This window comes from Neomonachus schauinslandi, chromosome 1, assembly GCF_002201575.2.
Source record: "Neomonachus schauinslandi chromosome 1, ASM220157v2, whole genome shotgun sequence".
NCBI classification, from domain to species: domain Eukaryota; kingdom Metazoa; phylum Chordata; class Mammalia; order Carnivora; family Phocidae; genus Neomonachus; species Neomonachus schauinslandi.
In genome coordinates, this window is record NC_058403.1 from 11,857,895 (window position 1) to 11,878,798 (window position 20,904).

Consider the following 20,904-nt stretch of genomic DNA (forward strand, 5'->3'; position numbering starts at 1 on the left):
TCTGAGATGTCGTGTGTGTTGGTTGGAGGGAGAAGGCATAGAAGAAGGAGACACTCCTTGAGAAGCAAGCACTCAATACGTGTCGAATAAACACTGGCAGAGGGTGGGGCCATGAAGCTAGTGTTATGTGATGAATCTGAACAATTTTCATGTGGTTAACGAAGGAAAGCATGCCCTATTGAGGACAGATCGAGGATGAAGGCAGACAGTTAGCATTGAGGGTGGCCCAATCTTTGCCAAGCAGTAACCTGCTGGTCCCTGCAGGTTTTCAAGCGAGTCTCATTCTCCTATGCCCACTCTGTGACTCTGGGCCATTTATCTCTTCCTTTTATTTCAAAACGGTTTTAGTTTAGTTTTTTAAATCAAAGTTATAAATCATCAGAATTTAGAGAGTCAGATAGGTTTGCAAAGCTCACAATGAACATCAATTCCTCAACTCTCCACTCCCCTCTGCCATTTCCTAATCCCAAGGCAATCACTTGCACTTTAACAGATTCTTCTGATATTTACATCTATGTGTCTGTAGGAACACGGTCTTATTGCTATTTCTTTTTTTAAAAAGATTTTATTTATTTATTTGAGAGAGAGAGAGAGCAGCAGCAGAGGGAGAGGAAGACGCAGACTCCCCACTGAGCGCAAAGCCTGATACAGGGCTCAATCCCAGGACCCTGAGATCATGACCTAAGCCAAAATTGGAGGCTTAATTGACTGAGCCACCCAGGTGCTGCTTATTGCTATTTCTTGATGTTTGGTTTTTGGCATGACTATTGACTTCCTCTACAGAAGAAAGGATTTTACTCTTTCATATAACACACAACATGTACACACACGCTCACGTGCACATGTGCGTACACACATAACATACACACCCGGATGTGTTTCCTCCATTCTCCCTCTACGGTTTCATTGAAATTTTTGAGATTAAGTGGAATGGGAAATATGGGCTTCCAGTTATGGCATGAATAAGTCACAGGAATAAAAGATACTGCATAGGGAGTATAGTCAATGATACTGTAATAGCGCAGTGCACACAGCACAATGTATAGAGATGTTGAATCGTTATGTTGCGCACCTGAAACTAACGTAACATTGTGTGTCAATTATACTCAAAAAAAGGAATTTTGGAGATTAATATTAAAGTTGTTACATTATTATAATTCTGTAAATGCTGTGAACAGCTGACTCCTGAATGCTGTGTTTATTTTTCCATCCCTGAACAACTTACGCTCTTGCTAAAGTTAACAATTGCTTCATTTTTTTGTTTGGTTTGTTCTAATAATTTATCCCTCAACTCTGCCCTCTTATCAATGTGTTCACACAGTAATATCATCTTTCCAAAGAAGTGTTTCCAGGACCTTCTGATTGGTTGCCCTCTGTGTCTCCTCTGCAGCTGCTGTATTAGAGGTAACTTCGCCTCTCTTTTGTCCTGGAACCCCTGCTTCCCAGACCTTGCATCTTCCTCTTTTGAAAAATTCTACTCCTTTTTTGATTAAAAAAAAAAAAAGCTCCTTACAAAATAGCTTTTTATTAAAAAAGTCTCCTTATAAGGCCCTTGCATATCTGAAAACATACTTATCACACCCTCACATTTGATTAATAGTTTTGTTAGGTGTAGAATGCTACTTTGGGGAATGTTTTTTCTTTAGGATTTTGAAACATTTCCCAATTGTCCTCTCATATTGTTGTTAAAAAGTCCAATGCTGGGGCGCCTAGGTGGCACAGGGGGTTGGGCATCTGACTCTTGATTTTGGCTCAGGTCATGATCTCATGGGTCTTGGGATCGAGTCCCTTGTTGGGCTCTGTGCTCAGTGGGAAATCTGCTTGGGATTCTGTCCCTCTCCCTCATCCTCTGCCCCTCCCCCCACTCTCTAGGATGAATAAATAAATCTTAAAAAAAAAAGTCCAATGCCATTCTGATTCTTGATCCTTTGTATAAAGCTTTTTTTCTTTTTTTCTCCTTGGAAACACTTAATATCTTCTGTTTACTCCCAGTGTGATGAAATTGCACAATGATGTGTCTTGGCAAATCAATTTTCATCCATGGTGCTGGATATAATTGTGAAATTCAGGAACTTAATATCTGGGAAGTTTTCATGCATTATTTATATGGGAGATTTCCTCCCATTGTTCTGGATCTGCTTTCCATATTTGGACATCAATGTTCTGCTGTGGTCCTATCATTTCATCACTTCTCTCTTATTTTCTCTTTGTGTTTTTGCTGTATATTCTCGGTGATGTCCTTAACTTTTTTTATTCCTGCTCTTCCCAAGCACTTTTGTCTGTTCTCTGAATTTTTTTAAGATTTATTTATTTATTTTAAAGATTTTATCTATCGATCAATCTATCTATCTATCTATAGAGAGCATGAGTGCGGGGAGGGGCAGATGGAGAGGGAGAGAGATCCCCTGAGCCAGATTCAGGCTCAATCTCATGACCCTGAATTCATGACCTGAGCCAAAGTCAAGAGTCGGATGCTTAACTGAGCCATGCAGGCACCCCTGAGAGAGAGAGAGAGCGCGCATGCCGGGGAAAGCTGCAGAGGGAGAGAGAGAATCCCAAGCAGACTCCCGCTGAATGCAGAGCCTGACACAAGGCTCGATCCCAGGACCCCAAGATCATGACCTGAGCTGAAATCAAGAGTCAGACGTTCAACCGACTGAGCCACCCAGGCACTCGTGAATGTTTTGTTTTTTTTAAATCAGAATCCTATTCATTTTTTCCAGTTTTATTGAGATAAAATTCACATACATTACTGTATAAGTTTAAAGTGTACAACATAATAGACTCTTATTCTTATTTCATGGGTGCACTATTTTCTCCTTACTCTCTGAGAATATTGATAATCATTCTTAAATATTTTCTTCTCCCTATATAACTGCTATAGCTTCTTTTGCTTCCAAGTTACCTCCCCCTCCTCTCTGGTTCTGCCTTTTCTGTCAGAGGCTGTTGTCAAATATCAACTGGCCCTTAAATGACTCTTCATATTCACAAGTGGGGCACTAAGAGCTGATGGTAAGCTTTGTGCACATGCGTAGGGCTTGGCAACTATGGGCTTCGGTTCAGTGATCTTCCTGGGCCATTTTCCTGGGAAACTTTGCATCTCAGTATCTTGAAGTCTTTTCTTTTGCATTGTTGGATGAGCTGCGGTGAAGCCTCTCCCAGTCTCTCATGTGGAAGCTATAGTCCTTGCTACCATTATTCTGGAAACGAGATCAGGAAAATAGCTGGTGATCTCAACATTCAGAACGTGAACATTTGTCTGACCTGACTTTACAGAACAGAAGACTGGCGATCGAGCTACTTCTTTTTTTTTTTTTTTTTTTTAAAGATTTTATTTATTTATTTGAGAGAGAGAATGAGATAGAGAGAGCATGAGAGGGAGGAGGGTCAGAGGGAGAAGCAGACTCCCTGCCGAGCAGGGAGCCCGATGCGGGACTCGATCCCGGGACTCCAGGATCATGACCTGAGCCGAAGGCAGTCGCTTAACCAACTGAGCCACCCAGGCGCCCCGATCGAGCTACTTCTTAAAAGGACTTTTAATCAGTCATTCTGCTAGTAGACCCACCTTTATTCCCACTTCCATAGGTCCCGAATGTCATCAATGCCTGAGCAAGTGGGCTGCTTTTTGCTGTCCTCATTGGGGGCTTATGATTCTGCTTTCTCAGCTCTGTCCCATCAGTTACCAAGCGTACGTTTGCTCTGCAGCTTCCAATCTTTTTGTTACTATCATTGCTTTTGTTTTCTTCATCCTGTAGGTTTTCGTGTCTTCTCCAAAATACCTCCTCTTCTGTTTTACGAAGGTTTCAGGAGGGACTGGCCACTAACCCCTGGGTTCAACTCACCATCTTTGAATAAAGTTCCCCCTCCCCCCAACCCCCACTCAGTGTTCTGGGCTTTAGAACTTTTCTCTTCCTGTCCTCATCACAGTAACAGTCAAATATGCAAACCAAAACTAAACTGAAGCCCGTTCCAGGATCCTCTGTCGTTTTATTAACTTTGCTTTAACATCTAAAGAAAAATTCGCTTCTGCACTTCTCCACTTCTTTTAGATCACAACACAGCAATGAAGGAAAGAAGAGAGGTAGGACTTACCGTGGTTCTCCCCGCTCCCTGGAAAGCAGCAGTAGATAGGCAGGTCCAAGAGCTCCTGAGATGTGGGAGGGATCTCGAGGCACATGCACTGCCCCCTGGTGGGCAAGCTGGTACTGCTTTTAGGGTTCTCCAAGCTTTCCAAGATGGTGATGTCTGAAGGGAAGTCCAGTTACTATTGCCAAAGGTGAGATATGAACTCGGACCAGAGGAGAAGAGGTGGATTTGAACTCAGACCAGAGGAGAAGAGGTGGAAAGATGTTCTAAATTTAAAGTTCTTTTTCATTTCATACCAATCAGTACACCCATGCCCGCACCGTGTGTGGCCTCATAACTATCACTGGGGATTCCGCATTACTGAGGGAACAGCTAACTATTTCCCCCAACCTCTAGGATGTCATCACCCTGTGCAGAGGGAAAGTACAGGCTTTAAGAAAGAAGACATGTCATTCCACATGAAAGTCACCGCCGGTTATTTCACCCAAGACCTTCTACAGCTGTGCTCTCTGAATACGGTAGCCCTTAGCCAAGTGTGACTGTTCAAATTTCAGTTGATTTAAATTAAAAATTCAGTTTTTCAGTCACTCTAGCCACATTTCAAGTGCTTAACAGCCCCATGTGGCTATCATAACAGCACAGATAGAGAACATTTTTATCACTGCAGAAAGTTCTACTGGTTAGCTCTGGTCTAGAGCTCCTAATAGTGACAGGAACTTTCTTTGATTCTTACAGACAGAATTAATCACAGCCTCATCTATGTTCCTACAAGTCTTTGTTCCCTCCCCTGCCACCCCCTTTAACCCAGTCTGGCTTGAAAAGCAGTTAGTTAAATAATAGGCCTGTCTCTCCCATTTGACCATAAGCTCATGAGGGCTGGGACCAAGCTTGTGTCATTTGCCATTATTCCCAGCACCTAGGGCAGAGACTAGCAAGCAGAAGTTCCTGAATAAATGTGAGTTGAATGAATGACTGAACTGTAAACTCCCTAAGGGCAGGAATGAAATGTTCTCATATTTGTATTCCCCATGGTCCCTTGAGCAAAGGGGAAACCTCAGTAAATGTCTGTTGGATGGTTGCATGCTGTCACACCTGCCCCCCTTAGGATGAACCTTAGCATCACTAAGACAAAAAGCCAGATTACTGTGTCCCCCAAGCCCCCAAACTCACCAAGCTCCCCTTCCCCTCTGTCCTCGCACATTATTATCTCCTGGGGCTTTGCTACATCCTACCCCATGTCTCCCTGCTTTGTAGCCCCCACCTTGCCTCCATGAGGCAGGTCTGATCATGCACTGCCCAACCCCGCACACACACGCATACACGCACACATGCAAACAAGCATGCACTCTGTGCTTGCCTTCGACATCCTTTCTCCTCCCTCCTCACACCTGGAAGAGTGATCTCCAGACTGTGGTGTGTGCATCATCAGGAGCTGTCCACTATGATCCTCTGGAGCGCAGAGAAAAAAATGTTTGGACTTCTGGTTTTTTTTTAAATCTCACTATTTAAAATTGCCTTATTCTGCCATATAGTTTAATATGTCAATAATATATTAGTGTAGCAATATATTTTTTAAATAAAATAAATACACATATTTGGTGTACGATCTAATTTATTTTTATCGATAGGAGTGTGTGCAAAAAAAGGCAACTGCCCTACCCTACCTTGTGCCTGTCCATCTCCCTGTCTTGCACCTCAAGGGCCAGCAGGAGCCCCTCCTCCCTGTACGTTCCAGTCTACTCTGGCTGAGCAGATTTTTGGGGAACTGACATAGAGCCCTTACCAACCCCCAATGTCTTCCGTTTTTGAATTCTTATTGTACTTTCCAATAGCACTCTGTACTTGTTCTTGAATTCTTTGGATTGTTTTCAGTAACTAGCTTTGTCTTGCTAACCAAATGGCAAATTACATGAGCATCTTATACTTCTTTTGTATTGGAGATGCTCTTAGAGTGGAAGGGTGGAGAGAATACCCAGTCCAGTCCAATCACATGTTATATATAAAGAAACAGAGTCAGGGAGGTAAAGTGACCTGCTCAGGGACACCCGGGTATAGCCTGCCCCAATCATACATGGGGACCATGGATTTGGACAGAGGTAGCTCAACAAATGTGGGAAGAACTATGCGTCCAAGGGTCTCTGCCTCAACCCCATAAAAGTAGCCCAGAACGCCATGTTGTGTGTTTCCTGCCTGCCTTCAGCTTGCCAGGCTAGTGAGGAATAGCACCTCTGTGAGGCTTAAAGAAAGTCTACACACAGAGGAGGTGTCAGCTGCTAACTTGACAAAAGATAAGAGCCAAGGTCATGACCTTCTAATGGCAAACCAGCCTATTAGTTTAGCATTATGTGTGTCCAACGTCAGAGCCAGGCCTGGTGGAGATCTGATTTTTTATTATTCAGGAAGCCCCTTACTTGAAAATGAGAGAAACCTCTAGCAACTGCTGGAAATCCCTTCTTTTAAAATAATAAGAAGAATCTTCACCTAAGAAACTTGGCTCCCTGCTCTTTCACAATTCCGCTGTGCCCTTAAGCTGGCTGAGCAGCAGAGCAGGCAAATGATTCGAACCTGTGGGCTTTAAAAAAAAAAAAAAAAGATGCCAATCAAATGTAAATGATGATCCCATTAAATAATGATTTTCATTCAAACTCAACAAAACAAATTTCTCAGACTTTGTGATTAGCCCTGTGTCCAACTTTTGCTTTTAATTTTTTTTAAAACTTAATTTTTTATTTTTTGCAATCTTTTTTAGGTTTGGGGGTTGGTTTTTTTTTTTTTTTTTTTTTTGTGAAGTACTGACCAAAAAAATCTTGCTGCATTCAGTCTCCTGAGAATGTTGGGTCGAGTTTTTTGATCCCTGTGGCTCATTGATTTGCGGGCTGATGTAGTGCGAGGGGTCCTTATTAGTGGCGTCTGTCCCTGCTGTAATGTTTTTGTTATTTTTCCTCATTTGTTCACTCTGACATCATGTCATTACAGAATGGTGCTGTTCAGGCCCTGCCTGGGCTGTTCGTTAGCGTGTGTTTAATGAGCAGCTTAATTGAGCTGTCTAGTAGGCCACCTGTCGCCCTCCGGACTTATTAACATACTAATGGCCTGACATTGTATTCTCTGACAGGCAACAGGGCTTACTGATTTGATGTCTGGACATGAGGATTTTATGCAGGAATGAGAGCAGGCATTGGGAGGGAGGTTTAAAAAACGCAAATTAACTCTTTGGTATCTCTGTGTTTATGGCTCTCTTGCAGGAAAAAAAAAAAAAAGTTCAACCCATGGCCGGCCCCGAGAGCATGTGCTGGGGAGGAAGGCTTGCCCTCGTTGTGGTTCTCCGAGAGAAAATATGCTCCACATGAGAAGAGGAGGCTTCGTTTAGGTTACAGTATTATTGTCGGGAACTACTTCAAAGGGGAGATCTGCAACCCCCGGGGAAAGTTTGGTGCCTAGACGGTTCTCTGCTGGGGCCGAGCAGCGATGCTCCGTCTGAGGGGTATGAGTGTGGTCTGCTGCCCCTGCCTTTTAAATCTGGCTGAGGACAGGATCGGGGACACTGGCTCCAGGGGAGGGCCTTGGAGAGATGGCCGGAGTTCACATAGACGCGCTGGCCGAGGACACTTGTTCTGTTTGTGTTTTACTTCGGTGTGGTTGCCTCTTTCCCCCTGGCTCCCTTGCAGAGGTTGGAGGAAGACCTTCTGTCCTGGGAAGTTTCTGGAGAGTGAGTCCAGAGAGCGGGACAGCACTCCCTCAGGGGCTGGATGTGGCTCTTCCGTCCCCTCATCTTTTCTCCTTAGCCTTCCTCCTTCAATGCCTGAGCACAGAACGACCATGCACAGAGGCGCAGAGGCGTAAAGAACCTCCTTTAAGATTTCAGGAAAGGGTCATGACTTTTAGGAAAGGGCTGGGCAGAGTGTGCCAAGTCCCCGAAGCAGCTTGGAGGTGGGGTGGGCACCCTGGTGGGAAAGCCCTGTCTCGGGGCTGGGCTTGGCCACTGCGACCCCCAGGCCGAGCTTCCAGACAAGTCAGCAGAGGAGCTATAGAAGGCTGGCTCTGCAGAGAGTGCCAGAAAGTGTTCTGGGTGTGGCTGGCTGGAAGCAGCATTCCAGGACTTGGTGTGTTGAACCTGCAGCCTTCAGACCTTCTTTATAGGAGGTCATGAGTGGTCCCCCCCTCCTGGGTTCTGAGCACAGGAATGCTGTCTTGCTAGTACCCAACCAATGAAGGGGGGAGGAAGAGGGAGCAGGGCGAGGAGGAGGGAGGGGAAAAAGAGCAGAAACCCACATACTCTATCTGTGATGATGATGTTAGCCTTAATTTTTATTTCTTTTTTTTTTTTAAGATTTTATTTATTTGACAGAGAGAGGGAGAGAGAGAACACAAGCAGGGGGAGCAGCAGAGGGAGAGGGGGAAGCAGGCTTCCCGCGGAGCAGGGAGCCTGATGCGGGGCTCGATCCCAGGATCCCGGGATCATGTCCTGAGCCGAAGGCAGACGCTTAACTGACTGAGCCAGCCAGGCGCCCCTTAATTTTTATTTCTTAAGCCAAGCCTTTTATAAACATGATTTCATTTAAGTTTTCTATCCCAGAGTTTCTCAACTTTAGCACAATTGATGCTTTAAGCCAGATCGTTCTTTGTTGTGGGGGACTGTCCTGTGCATTGCAGAAAGTTGGGATGCCTCCCTAAACTGCACCCACCAGATGCCAGTAACGAACCCCAACCTGACTGTGACCATCAAAAATGTCTCTAGATAGGGGCGCCTGGGTGGCTCAATCAGTTAAGCATCTGTCTTCAGCTTAGGTCATGATCCCAGCATCCTGGGATTGAGTCCCACATCAGGCTCCTTGCTCAGTGGGGAACCTGCTTCTCCCTCTGCCTGCCATTCCCCCTGCTTGTGCTCGAGCTCTCTCTCTTTCTCTCTCTCTCTGATAAATAAATAAAACCTTTTGAAAAAAATGTCTCTAGACAGAGGATCATAGGGGAAGGGAAGGAAAAATAAAATAAGATAAAAGCAGAGAGGGAGGCAAACCATAAGAGACTCTTAACTCTAGGAAACAAACTGAGGGTTGCTGGAGGGATGGGGGGTGGGGAATGGGGTAAGTGGGGGATGGGCATTGAGGGCACATGATGGAATGAGCACTGGGTGTTATGTGCAACTGATGAATCACTAAATTCTACCTCTGAAACTGAAAGTAATAATACACTATACATGAACTAAATAAAAATTTAAATTAAAAAAAATGTCTCTAGACATTGCCAAATGTCACCAGCGGGGGAAAGTTGCCCCCAATTCAGAAACACTGCTCTAGAGGTAGGTATATTGCCTTCAGTTGGTAGACGGAAGCAAAAACTCAGAGTGTAAAGGAGGGGTGCTCACTCATAGCTAATACACAAGAGGCAGAGCTGGGTTCAGACCCAAGTCTGTTGGATCTCATATCCTGGATCCCTTCTTTGCACAATCCTCCCTGTGCATGATGGTGGTAGATCTAGTTGTGACCAGAGATGGGTCAGCTGTCTGCGTCCAGTGCTGACCATTGCAGAGCTAGTACAGATGAGTTATTTTGCTAAGGATTTCATACATTATCTTTCAAAATCTTCTCCATATCCCTTTGAGGTAGGTACCATAATTCTTCTGTTTTAAAAGATGAGGACACTGAGACTCAGAGGAATTAAAGTAACATATCCAAGGTCAAGGTCACACAGCCAGTAGGGGCGAGAGTCTCATCTAGGTCTCCCTGGCTTCAAAGAACATGTGTTTTCTGCTAGAGCATCCAGAATCTCAGTCATCTGCACCTAGGGGCCCCATCCTTATGATCCATTCTCCTATCTTGCCAAAAAGAAGGGGCATTTCCTCCCTTTATTTCACTGACTGACCAGGGTGCTATGCCCGGTACATTCCCCAGAGACACATGTGATGGTTCATTTTATGTGTTACCTTGACTGGCCCAGGGCGACTAGATATTTGATCAAAATTATTCTTGGTCTGGAGCACCTGGGTGGTGCAGTTGGTTAGGCATCCAACTCAATTTCGGCTCAGGTCATGATCTCAAGGTCATGAGATCCAGCCCCACATTGGGCTCAGCGTGCTGAGTCAACTTGAGATTCTCTCTCTCCCTCTGCCCCTCCCCCCACTCGTATATGTACACACTCTCTCTCTCCCTCTTTTTTTCTCAAACAAATAAATCTTAAATTTTTAAAAAAATTATTCTTGGTACATCGTGAGGGTATTTCTGGATGAGCTTAACATTTGAATCAGTAGACTCAGCAAAGCAGACTGTTGTTTCTAATGTGGGTGAGCTGCATCCAATTAGTTGAGGGTCTGAATAGAACAAAATGCTGAGCCTCCTCCAAGTAAGAGAGAATTCCTCCTGCCTGATGGCCTTTGAACTGGGACATTGGCTTTTTCCAGCCTTTGGACTTGAACTGAAACATCAAATCTCCCCAGGTCTCAACTCTGCTGGCCTTCAGACTAGAGCTACACCATCAGCTCTCCTGGGCCTCCAGCTTACCAGCCCATCCTGCAGATCTTGATAGCTGTCAGCCTCCGTAATCATGTGAGTTAATTCCTTATAGTAAATCTCTTTATATACATATAGATACTCACATACATATATACATATACATCCTGTTGGTTCTATGTCTCTGAAGAACCCTGACTAATATAGCATTTTGGTAGGATTTTAGACATGGTAACTTTTTATATCCCATATTTTCAACATTTGTTTCATTTTGTTTTAGGACTGACTTGTAACCAGCATCTAGCTGTTTTTTAAAAATGCAATTTGAGACTAATGATGTCCAACACCTCATAATGTTGTCTCTTCAGACGACTTATCCCTCTGTGCTATGCTCTGGGTGAATTCCTCCATAATGATCTTCCAGTTCATCAATTCTCTCTTTAGCCATCCAATCTAGTTTCTCTTACCCTATTAAGCTTTCTAAATTTCAGTGATAAGCTGCTTTATCTCAAGGATTTCTAAATGGTTCTTTTTCATACCCATCTGTTAATTTTCTATTTCTGCCTGGCTCAAGTCCTTAATTTTTTATCTTTTTCATCTTTGTTACCTCTTCCTTTAACTCTTAGAAGATATTCAGCATAGTCATTAAAAAAATCTTTTTCAGATTGCACTATTATTTTTATTTTCTTTAAAGTGATTTCATTTCCTGACTTGATTTTGTTGATTTGGTGTGAGCTTGTCAAGAATTAGTTTATTTTTGGGCACCTGGGTGGCTCAGTTGGTTAAGCGACTGCCTTCGGCTCAGGTCATGATCCTGGAGTCCCTGGATCGAGTCCCGCATCGGGCTCCCTGCTCGGCAGGGAGTCTGCTTCTCCCTCTGACCCTCCCCCCTCTCATGTGTTCTCTCTCTCTCATTCTCTCTGTCTCAAATAAATAAATAAAAAATCTTAAAAAAAAAAAAGAATTAGTTTATTTTTGTTTTGTTTCATTTTGTTGTAGCTGCAGGGGTTCTATACTCACTGTTCCTTTTCCAGGGTGGAGCGGTGGGTTGTTGTTTTCACCTGCCCCCTATGATCGCCTGTTCAGAACCACATCCTCTGGTGGGTTTTCAGAGTGTTCATCCTAAGGAGATAACTGGGGATACTGTAGTTGCTGTCACTGAGCCATTTGGTAAAATGCCCAGATCCTGGCTGCAAAGCTTTGCTTTTCCTCTTTTTAATAGGTGTGCATCTGCAATCTAGGCAGTGGTGGATAGAAGCATGTTTTATCCTCTCTATGAGGGGGAGCTGCACCCCATCTCTGGCTCCATCCCCTGCTTTGCATGATTGGGAGTTTCAACCAATAAGCTCCCTGCCTCCTCTAACTGCTTCCAGCAAGCTGGTAGCTTCAATCTTGTCTTCTGTTTTGTGTTTCTGGATCCTGGAGATGTTATCTCTTTTGAGCATGGCAATTAAAAAAAAAATCTATCATGACTCTGTGTTGGTGCCAATGGAAGGCTCAAAGCAGGAATCTTGATGGAGTTGAACATCCCCTGCTGTATACGCATCTTATCACCATTTTACAATATCATATCAAAACTCTCCCTACAGGGAAGAGTTCCCTGCTTGTGATCCTGGCTTACAAAACGCTCAAAAGTGTTGGCTGAGTCAGCCTGCTTGGGTTCAAATCCCAGATCTGCTGCTTGTCAGTTGTGGAAACTATGGCCAAGTTGTCTAAGGCTTTAAGCCTTATTTTCCTCACTGTGAGATGTATTAGCAGTATAACATCCTAAGGTTGTTATGAGGATTAAATAAAATAAGCCAAGCAAAGCACTTCCCACGGATTCTGGCACATTGTCAGCCCTCAGTAAATGTCTGCTGTTATTATGGCAGTTATTACTGCTTGATTTGAATCAAATATCCAACTTCAGAGAATTATTATTTTTCAAAAGGTTCCAGTGGCCTGAATGGCAGAAGAGAGAAATGCCAAGAAATGTTTTAACCGCTAAAATTTTTAAGGCACTTTGATATCTGTTATCCATAGTCCCACAATAAATCTGTGCTTTGTTTTTCCCATTTTATAGTTGAGAAAATTGAACTGCAGGATTAGGGCACACTTTTTTTTTTTTTTAAATTACTGCATGCTTTTGACTAGCAGGAGGCACATGAATGAAAAGTCACACTCAGCAGACACTCTCGGGAGCACCAGCCATACCACCATTTTTTGGAAAGAGATTAGGAAGCAGCCTCAAGGAAACCCTTGGTTTCTCCCTGGAAAGTGGTACTCCCCATTTTCCAGATCTGTCAATGTGCTATGCCGTTGGTGGTCCTGGATGCCTGAGATTACACCTGGATATGTACTCCATCTTTTATGCTGGGAAACTGAGAGGATGCCTGCTTCCTCCTCCACATCCACTGCATGTCACCTCTACTCTGCTCTGGGCCCCGCATCCGCATTTGTTACATCCACAGGCTCCCCTGCCCTCAGGCTCCTGGCTGGTTTGGCCAATAGGCAGGGTGACCAGCCTTTGAGATAGTCAACCTGGGACACAGCTGTATAAGACTAAACAATAATCACCACCCATAGCAACACAACTTATACTCAGATACATGTGTGTTATTCCTTTAACATGAAAACATGAAAAATAGGGATGCTGGGTGGCTCATTTGGTTGAACAGCAGACTCTTGATTTCAGCTCATAATCTCAGGGTCATAAGATCGAGACCTGCATTGGGCTCCATGCTCAGCAGAGTCTGCTTGAGGATTCTCTCTCTCCCTCTCCCTCTGCCTCCTACCCTGCTCATGTTCTCTCTCTCTCTCAAATAAATAAACAAATCTTTAAAAAAATAAGGAAATATGAAAATAAAGAAAATATGAAAAATAAAAAGGTACATCAAAGGGAATACAATCAACAATATTATAGTAGCATTGTATGGTGACAGATGGTAGCTATGCTTGCTGAGAGCACAGTGTAATGTATAGACTTGTTGAATCACCATGGTGTACACCTGAAACTAACGTAACATTGTGTGTCAACTGTACTTCAATTAAAAAAAAGAGAAAAGGGGAAAATTATGAAAAATAAATACCTGAAATTATATATTATTCTATATTACTCACTTTCCTGTTACATAAATGCTATTATTTAAACAAAACAGCAGTAGGACTAGGAATTAGTAGTAATTAGTAGCAGGACTAATGAAACAATTAACATATGTGAGAAAATATAACAGTACTTTGATCATGTTTCTTTCTGTCCTCTAACACAGCAATTTACTTTAACTCCTTATTGGATATTTAAATTTTGTAGGCTATATCAAGATACATGACTGCAAGACCTTTAGAAGGAAAATATAAACACAGTAGAGCTACTTCAGTATTTATATTTAATAAAATGTGGCAATGATATGTTTCTTTCTGCCCAGTGATACAGTAGGCATATTTTTACTCTTTCTGTTTCCTCCTCTGCTAATATTTCTCTGAATTGCCTGCAGCTTTTAGGACATCCTTCTTTTTTTTTGTATGTGGTGACAAAGCCGAACATAGTCAAAAGAAGATTCACTTTTAACTTACAGCTCTTCTCTTAAAATATATATATATATATTTTATTTATTTATTTGAGACAGAGAGAGAGAGCGCGCATGCGTGCATGCACAAGTGGTAGGGCGGGCAGAGGGAGAGGGAGAAGCAGACCCTCCCCTTCCCCGCTGAGCAGAGAGCCTGACTTGGGGCTCGATCCCAGGACCCTGAGATCATGACCTGAGCTGAAGGCAGATGCTTAACAGACTGAGCCACCCAGGCACCCTGTTACAGCTCTTCTCTTATGAGGCCTACATCAGTCCAAGCTGATGACATTGAGCTGACTATCTTCTCAACAAAAACATTTATTTGGAAAGCTTCCTTACTGGCTGTGGAGGTTAATTTTATATCTTGGCTGGGTGGTGGGGCCCAGTTGTCTGGTCAACCAGCAGTCTAGATGTTGCTCTGAAGCTATGTTCTAGATGTGATTAACACTTATAATCTGTAGGCTTTGAGTGAAGCAGATGACCTTCTATAATGTAGGTGGGCCTCATCCAATCAGTTGAAGGCCCTAAGAGCCAAGACTGAGGTTTCAGAGGAAGACGGAATCCTCCTCAAGACTGCAACATGGAAACTCTGCCTGAGTTTTCAGCCTGTGGGCCTGCCTCATGAATTTTGGACTCAAGACTGCAACATCATTCTTATCTGAGTTTCCAGGTTGCCAGCCCACCCTACGAATTTCAGATTTGCCACAATCATGTGAGCCAATTCCTTAAAATCTTGTGTCTGTCTCTCTATATATCTCTGTCTCTCCTCTGTTTCTATAGAGAGACCTGATTAATAAACTATCAATGGTAAGTTTTTAGACTTGCAAGAATTTATTTCCAGCTCTCCAAAACTGCTCATCCACTTAGTATCCACAGGCTTGTTTGGGTAGGCCAGTTATTTCTCACTCAGGACCTTTGCAACTATAAACTCATTATGTGGGTACCCACGTCTGAGATGCCCATTATTTTATGTACCCTGATGCACACTAGACAGCACAAGTTAAATCTCTCCTTCTCAGGGATAATGGTTTAAAGCACAGAAATAGTTTTAACTTAGGAAATTTTAAGTTAGAGTACAAGTTACAGATATAGAGTATAAGTTACAGATTCAGTAAAAAAAAAAGAGAGAAAGAAAGAAAGAAAAAGAAAATCTTGTTGCCCTTTTCTAGAGATTTTTTTAAAGATTTTATTTATTTGAAAGAGAGAGAGAGAGTGAGCATGAGTAGGGGAGCAGAGGGAGAGGGAGAAGCGACTTGCCACTGAGCAGGGAGCCCAATGTGGAACTCGATCCCAGGTTCCTGGGATCGAGCCCCGCATCGGGCTCCCTGCTCCGCGGGAAGCCTGCTTCTCCCTCTCCCACTCCCCCTGCTTGTGTTCCCTCTCTCGCTGTCTCTCTCTGTCAAAAAATAAATAAAATCTTTAAAAAAAAAACCCAAGTTTTTTTAAAAATATGAGCTTTGGTCACAACCCCCAAATAACCTTGAACACCTCAAGGATAGTCAGTTCATCCTTTGCTCGGCTCCTCGTGGCCCCTTCAAAGACCATCGGACCGCTTTGGTTGAAGTCCTATTCATTGATTTGCTCTCAGCCTTTTCTCCATTCTCATCCTTAATGTCTTTCCAAATTAAAGAAGCACATTCTTCTTGTCCCAAACTTTGAATATAGGATTTTGCAATAAGCTAGCCTCCTTCCCATGGTGGGCAATAGTAACAGCCACGTTGCAGGCACGGGGCCCCGTGGGCTGTCTCATATCAAGGAGGGAAGTCTCAGGAAGTGCTTCTCCATGTTTTGAGGAAACAAGAAGATGACCGTGAACTTTCATTACAAAAGCATCAATATCCCCAATAGGAAAATCACATCCCTGAAATGCAGGACAATTAGCAGGGAAGATCTTTTCCTTTTCTTTGGTAAGAAGGTTGCAGACCGAAAGGGACTCTTGCTGAAATGTACATTTGCCCCATCAGCCAAATGTGCCGCTAGATCAACAAAGTCCAGTATTTATTTGGACAAGGGACTAACAATCTATATTTTCTGCAGTTTCATAAAACGCTTCATGGAATTCAAGAAGATGATTTGAAACTCCGTTTTGTGAAATTTAAATACCTAAGAGCCAGGGAGAACATTTTTTGGTTTGCTATGATTTGGCGCATCATTTGGCATACTGTAGAAAGCGTGAGTGTTGGTAAGAGATGGGAAAAAGAAATCAGCTTTACCCTGTAAGAGACCAACATACCTCTTACCAAAATTTTTCCCTTTTGTTTGCCTATATTTTTTGGCAGGGGGTTGTAGTGTGGCAATGCGCTAATGCCCAAATACCACCTCGCTCGACGTTTCTGGCTTAATAGAAGAGTGGAAGGCTGCTGAAGGCTGGGGGACAGGGCTAGCTGAGAGATGATGCACTGGAGTTCACAGTACTCTCTGCACCTGTCCCACACACCTTCAAACGGAGCCACTAAATGGGGCCATCTTCCCCTTAGCCAGAAGACACTGGGCTGGGAAGCAAGGTGGCGGAGATGAGAGTATCCCTCCCACCGTTATACAATGTAACCCTCCGAAAGGGCGTTTGCCTCCCATCCCTCTCATCCCGGAATTGGAGGGTTCGGAGTTTCTCAGTGCCTGTCATGGTCAGTTTGATGTGTCGGCTTGGCCAGGCTCTACCCCCATTATTTAATCAAACACAGACCTAGGTGTTGCTGTGTGTTCTGTGGATATGATGAACATCTATAGTCAGTGCACTTCAAACAGAAGATGATCCTCAGTAATCTGGGTGGGCCTGATCCAATCAATTGAAAGGTCTTAAGGGCCCAGCTGAGGTTTCCCTGCAAGAGAAGAGACTCCCCTGGGAACGGCAGCTTTAGCTTCTGTCTAAGAGTTCCAGCCTGCCCTTCCTACTGGTCTGCCCTGTGGGGCTCACACTCACCCAGTCGGCCTCCACACTCAGGCAGCCGATTCCTTGCAATAAATCTCTTCATGTTACAGCCTACTTGCTCTGTTTTTCTCTGGTGGGATTCTGACTGATACAGCATCCAAGGGGGAAATGATTCCTCCCGGGAGCCAAGGCATGGCTGTTTTTAGAGATCATCATGCTGCCTAATCGATAGTGAAGGGGATCACTGTGTTGACCAGGGTGATTGATTCCAATAACCATGGGGCAGATCACCTAGTGAGGGATGCAGTTGCATGTGTGGTCCCAGGACATTCACTAGGATACTTCTTAGTACTTCCTTATCCAATAGTCCCGGACAATGGAAAGAGAATCACCAAGGACTCAGATCCTTCGAGAATGAAGGCTCAGGTGATCCTTCTAAGTAAAGAACTCAACCTTGCTGAAGTTGGCAGAAGATAAGGGGGGAACACAGAAGGATGAGGGCAGAAGGCAGCTATGGGTATCTCCTTGGATTCGTGACCTGCCACAATCAGGAACCATGTCAGTTATCTAAATTAATCACTCCCTGCCTTTCTTTTCCTCATTACCTATATGAAGAGCACTGGTGGTAGCTAATGGTGGGAGTTGTTGACGGATTGTTAACATTTTGCTGCATTTCCTTGAACATCTGGTTCTCTCTTCTCTCTCTCCCTCGATCTCTCCCTCTCCTTCTCCTTCTCCCTGCTTCTATCACCTGACATTCACCTTCCCCACATTTTTTGTCCTAAACAGTTTAAGTTAGCTGCAGACATTAACGCCTTTGCCCACAAACACATCACTGTGTATTTCCCAAGAACATGGAGATTCTCTGACATAAACACAGTAGCTGTCAAATTTAAAAAAATAAATTCACATTGATATAACACTATTATCTAATATATAGTCCATATTTAAATTTTGCCAATCATCCCGAAAATGTTCTTTATGGAAATTATCCCCCAACCCAAACTCCAGTCCTAATCATGTATTGCATTTGGCTGCCATGTGTCCTTTGTGTCTGTTAATCTGGTAAATTTCCTCAGTCTTTCTGTAGCTTTCATGACACTGACATTTGTAAAGAGTGCTAAGCCATAACTTGGGTCAGGCTCTGCATTTTTGGCACAAGCACGTTGTAAGTGATGGGTGTCCTCCTCAGTGCATCATGTTGGGGGACACATGACATCAGTTTGCTATACAAACAAATTTTTAAATTAATAAATTAAATTAATTTTTAAATTAATAATATACCAAAACTATTGCAGTATTTTTTCTTACATTTTTAAAAAATTTGAATATAATTGACATACAATATTACATTAGTTGCAGGTGTCCAACATCTCTGTAGGTTATGTTGGCTCGCAAGTGTAGCTACCACCTGTCACCATATAATGCTATTATAGTAGCATTGACTCTATTCCTTAGGCTGGGCCTTTTATTCCCGTGACTTATTCATCCCATAACTGGAAGCCTGTACCGTCCAGTGTAGTGTATACTTTAAATGGGTGTATTGTATGGCATGTGAATTATATCCCAATAAAGCTGTTTAAAAGACACGCCCACACACAGTCACAGCTCCTGTCAATTTTTCAAACACAGTGCAGCCATTATCGGCCACCGTAGCCCATGCAGCTTCCCAGGAAGTCTGCCTTGAAGCAATCCCTGCTCGCGCTTTCATGTCCCTTGATGGATCCAACAGTTTGAGGTGAAACTCCCCCCCCATTCATCACATCATCTCATTTCACGGAAAAGTAAGAATGTATATGTGATAAGAGTCAGGTCAGCTGCTGTCTGCTCAGCATGACCACAGAGCCTTTGCACAGCCCTGGGAAGTGTTTGTCTGCAAATAAATCAGTGATGAAAGAGAAAGAGAAACAGTCCTCCCTTCAATCTTTAAAAAATTAAATTAGTGTGTTTTCCTTACTTAAAATACAGAAACAACCACAGTGAGATACAACCTCATACTCATTAGGATAGCTATTATCAAAAAAAAAAAAAAAAACAGAAAACAACCAGTGTTGGTGAGAATGTGGAGAGATTGGAAGCCTTGTGTATTGTTGGCAGGAATGTAAAATGGTGGAAAACAATCTGGTGGTTCTCAAAAAAATTAAACCTAGAATTGCCATATGATCCAGTAATTCTATTTCTAGATATATACCCCAAAGAATTGAAAGCAGAGACTCAAACAAATAGTGATACACCAACATTCATAGCAGTATTTTTCACAATAGCAAAAAGACTGAAACAACCCAAATGCCCATTAATGGATAAAGGGATAAATAAAATGTAGTATATACTTATAGTAGAATATTATACAGTCTTAAAAAGGAAGGAAATTCTGACAGACACTACAACATATACGTATCTTAAAGACATGTTAAATAAAATGTGTTAAACACAAAAAGACAAGTACTATATTACCCCATTTATATGAGGTACCTAGAATAGTCAAATTCACTGAGACAAAGTAGAATAGAGATTACCAGAGGCTTGAGAGAGGGGGAAGGGAGAGTTATTATTTAATGGGTACAGAGTTTCAATCTAAGAAGAGGAAAATTCTCGAGATGGATGGTGGTGTTGGTTGCACAACAATGTGACTATGCTTATTGTTACTTAATCGTTCATTTTAAAATGGCGAATTTTTGTTATACACAGCTTACTGCAATAAAAATGTAGAAATACGCAAAAAATTAAAGATTTCCAATATTTCTCTACCCAAAGTCAGTTGCTAATAGCAGCAATCAGAATCATTGCAAACTGGTTCTGGGAACATGGGTTAGATTAAGCCATGGTTGATAAAAATTGAGTTCCAAAGGTAAATATATCAAATTTGTATCTTAGGCATTGTTTTAGTTCATCCACACACTTATTTCTTCATTTGTCGGTGACACTGATTTCAGTTGTTAGAAACACAGAAAGGGGATATGGGTTGTCCAGTGTTCGAAGGTAAGTAAGATATGGTCCTTCCTCCCGGGACTTGTAATCTATTGGAAAATATGAGACCTTGACGAACAACTTGACCACAGGGGAAGAGTAATGACCTTGATATATAAGAGAGGTAGAAAATTTATAGGAAGGGAGCCCCCTTATACCACGTATCATGGGAAGCATCGTGGAGGAGCCAATGTTTGAACTGGTCCTTGGAATGTGAGAAGGGGAAAGATTCTCAGGCAGGAAGACTCACATGTCTTGAGCAAAGCCTGGGAATTAGGGAGTTGAGTCTGTTTTCAGGAGTTTGACCAGAGGATACAGTAAGTGTCACACTGTGAGTAAGAATAAAGAGAGATCAAACTAGGGAAGAGAACATGAATTTAATAGAGTCCTAGGAGATATGACATGATCTCACTTGTGCATTAGTAAATTTAATCTGACTTCCAAGACTGTGTACATGTTGGTCTGAGGAGGGTAGGTTTTAAAATATAGGGTTTAGTAATAGTCTGTAAGGATGGGCATTTTATAAAAAAGACATTGTTCATTTTCTAAAAATCAGTTTAAAATTTATGTTTTATTTCTAAGACCATGCGCCCTCAGGGCAGAACATTAGTCTGAGTGATACACCACTACCACCTGTTGGCAGTGCCTCTAATTGCAGGCAAAATACTGTGTGTGTGTGTGTGTGTGTGTGTGTGTGTGTGTATGTGTGCGCACACACACGTGTGGTGTTGGAGGGTATGTGAAGGGTGACGAGAAATATTCCAATAGTGAATTTATAAACCAAAACACTTAATATAACAACAGATCAGCACAGGGGATTTTTTATTTTGACAAGGGAAATTAAAATTGCAATACCATCACAACTGACCATGAGTGGAAACAGAGCTGGAGCGGAATGTATTAATTCTTGACTACAAAAAGTGCTTTTTAACTTTGTGAGGAGCAAGGGAGGAAATGCACAGGTCCCCTAATAATGAGACATGTAGCTCCT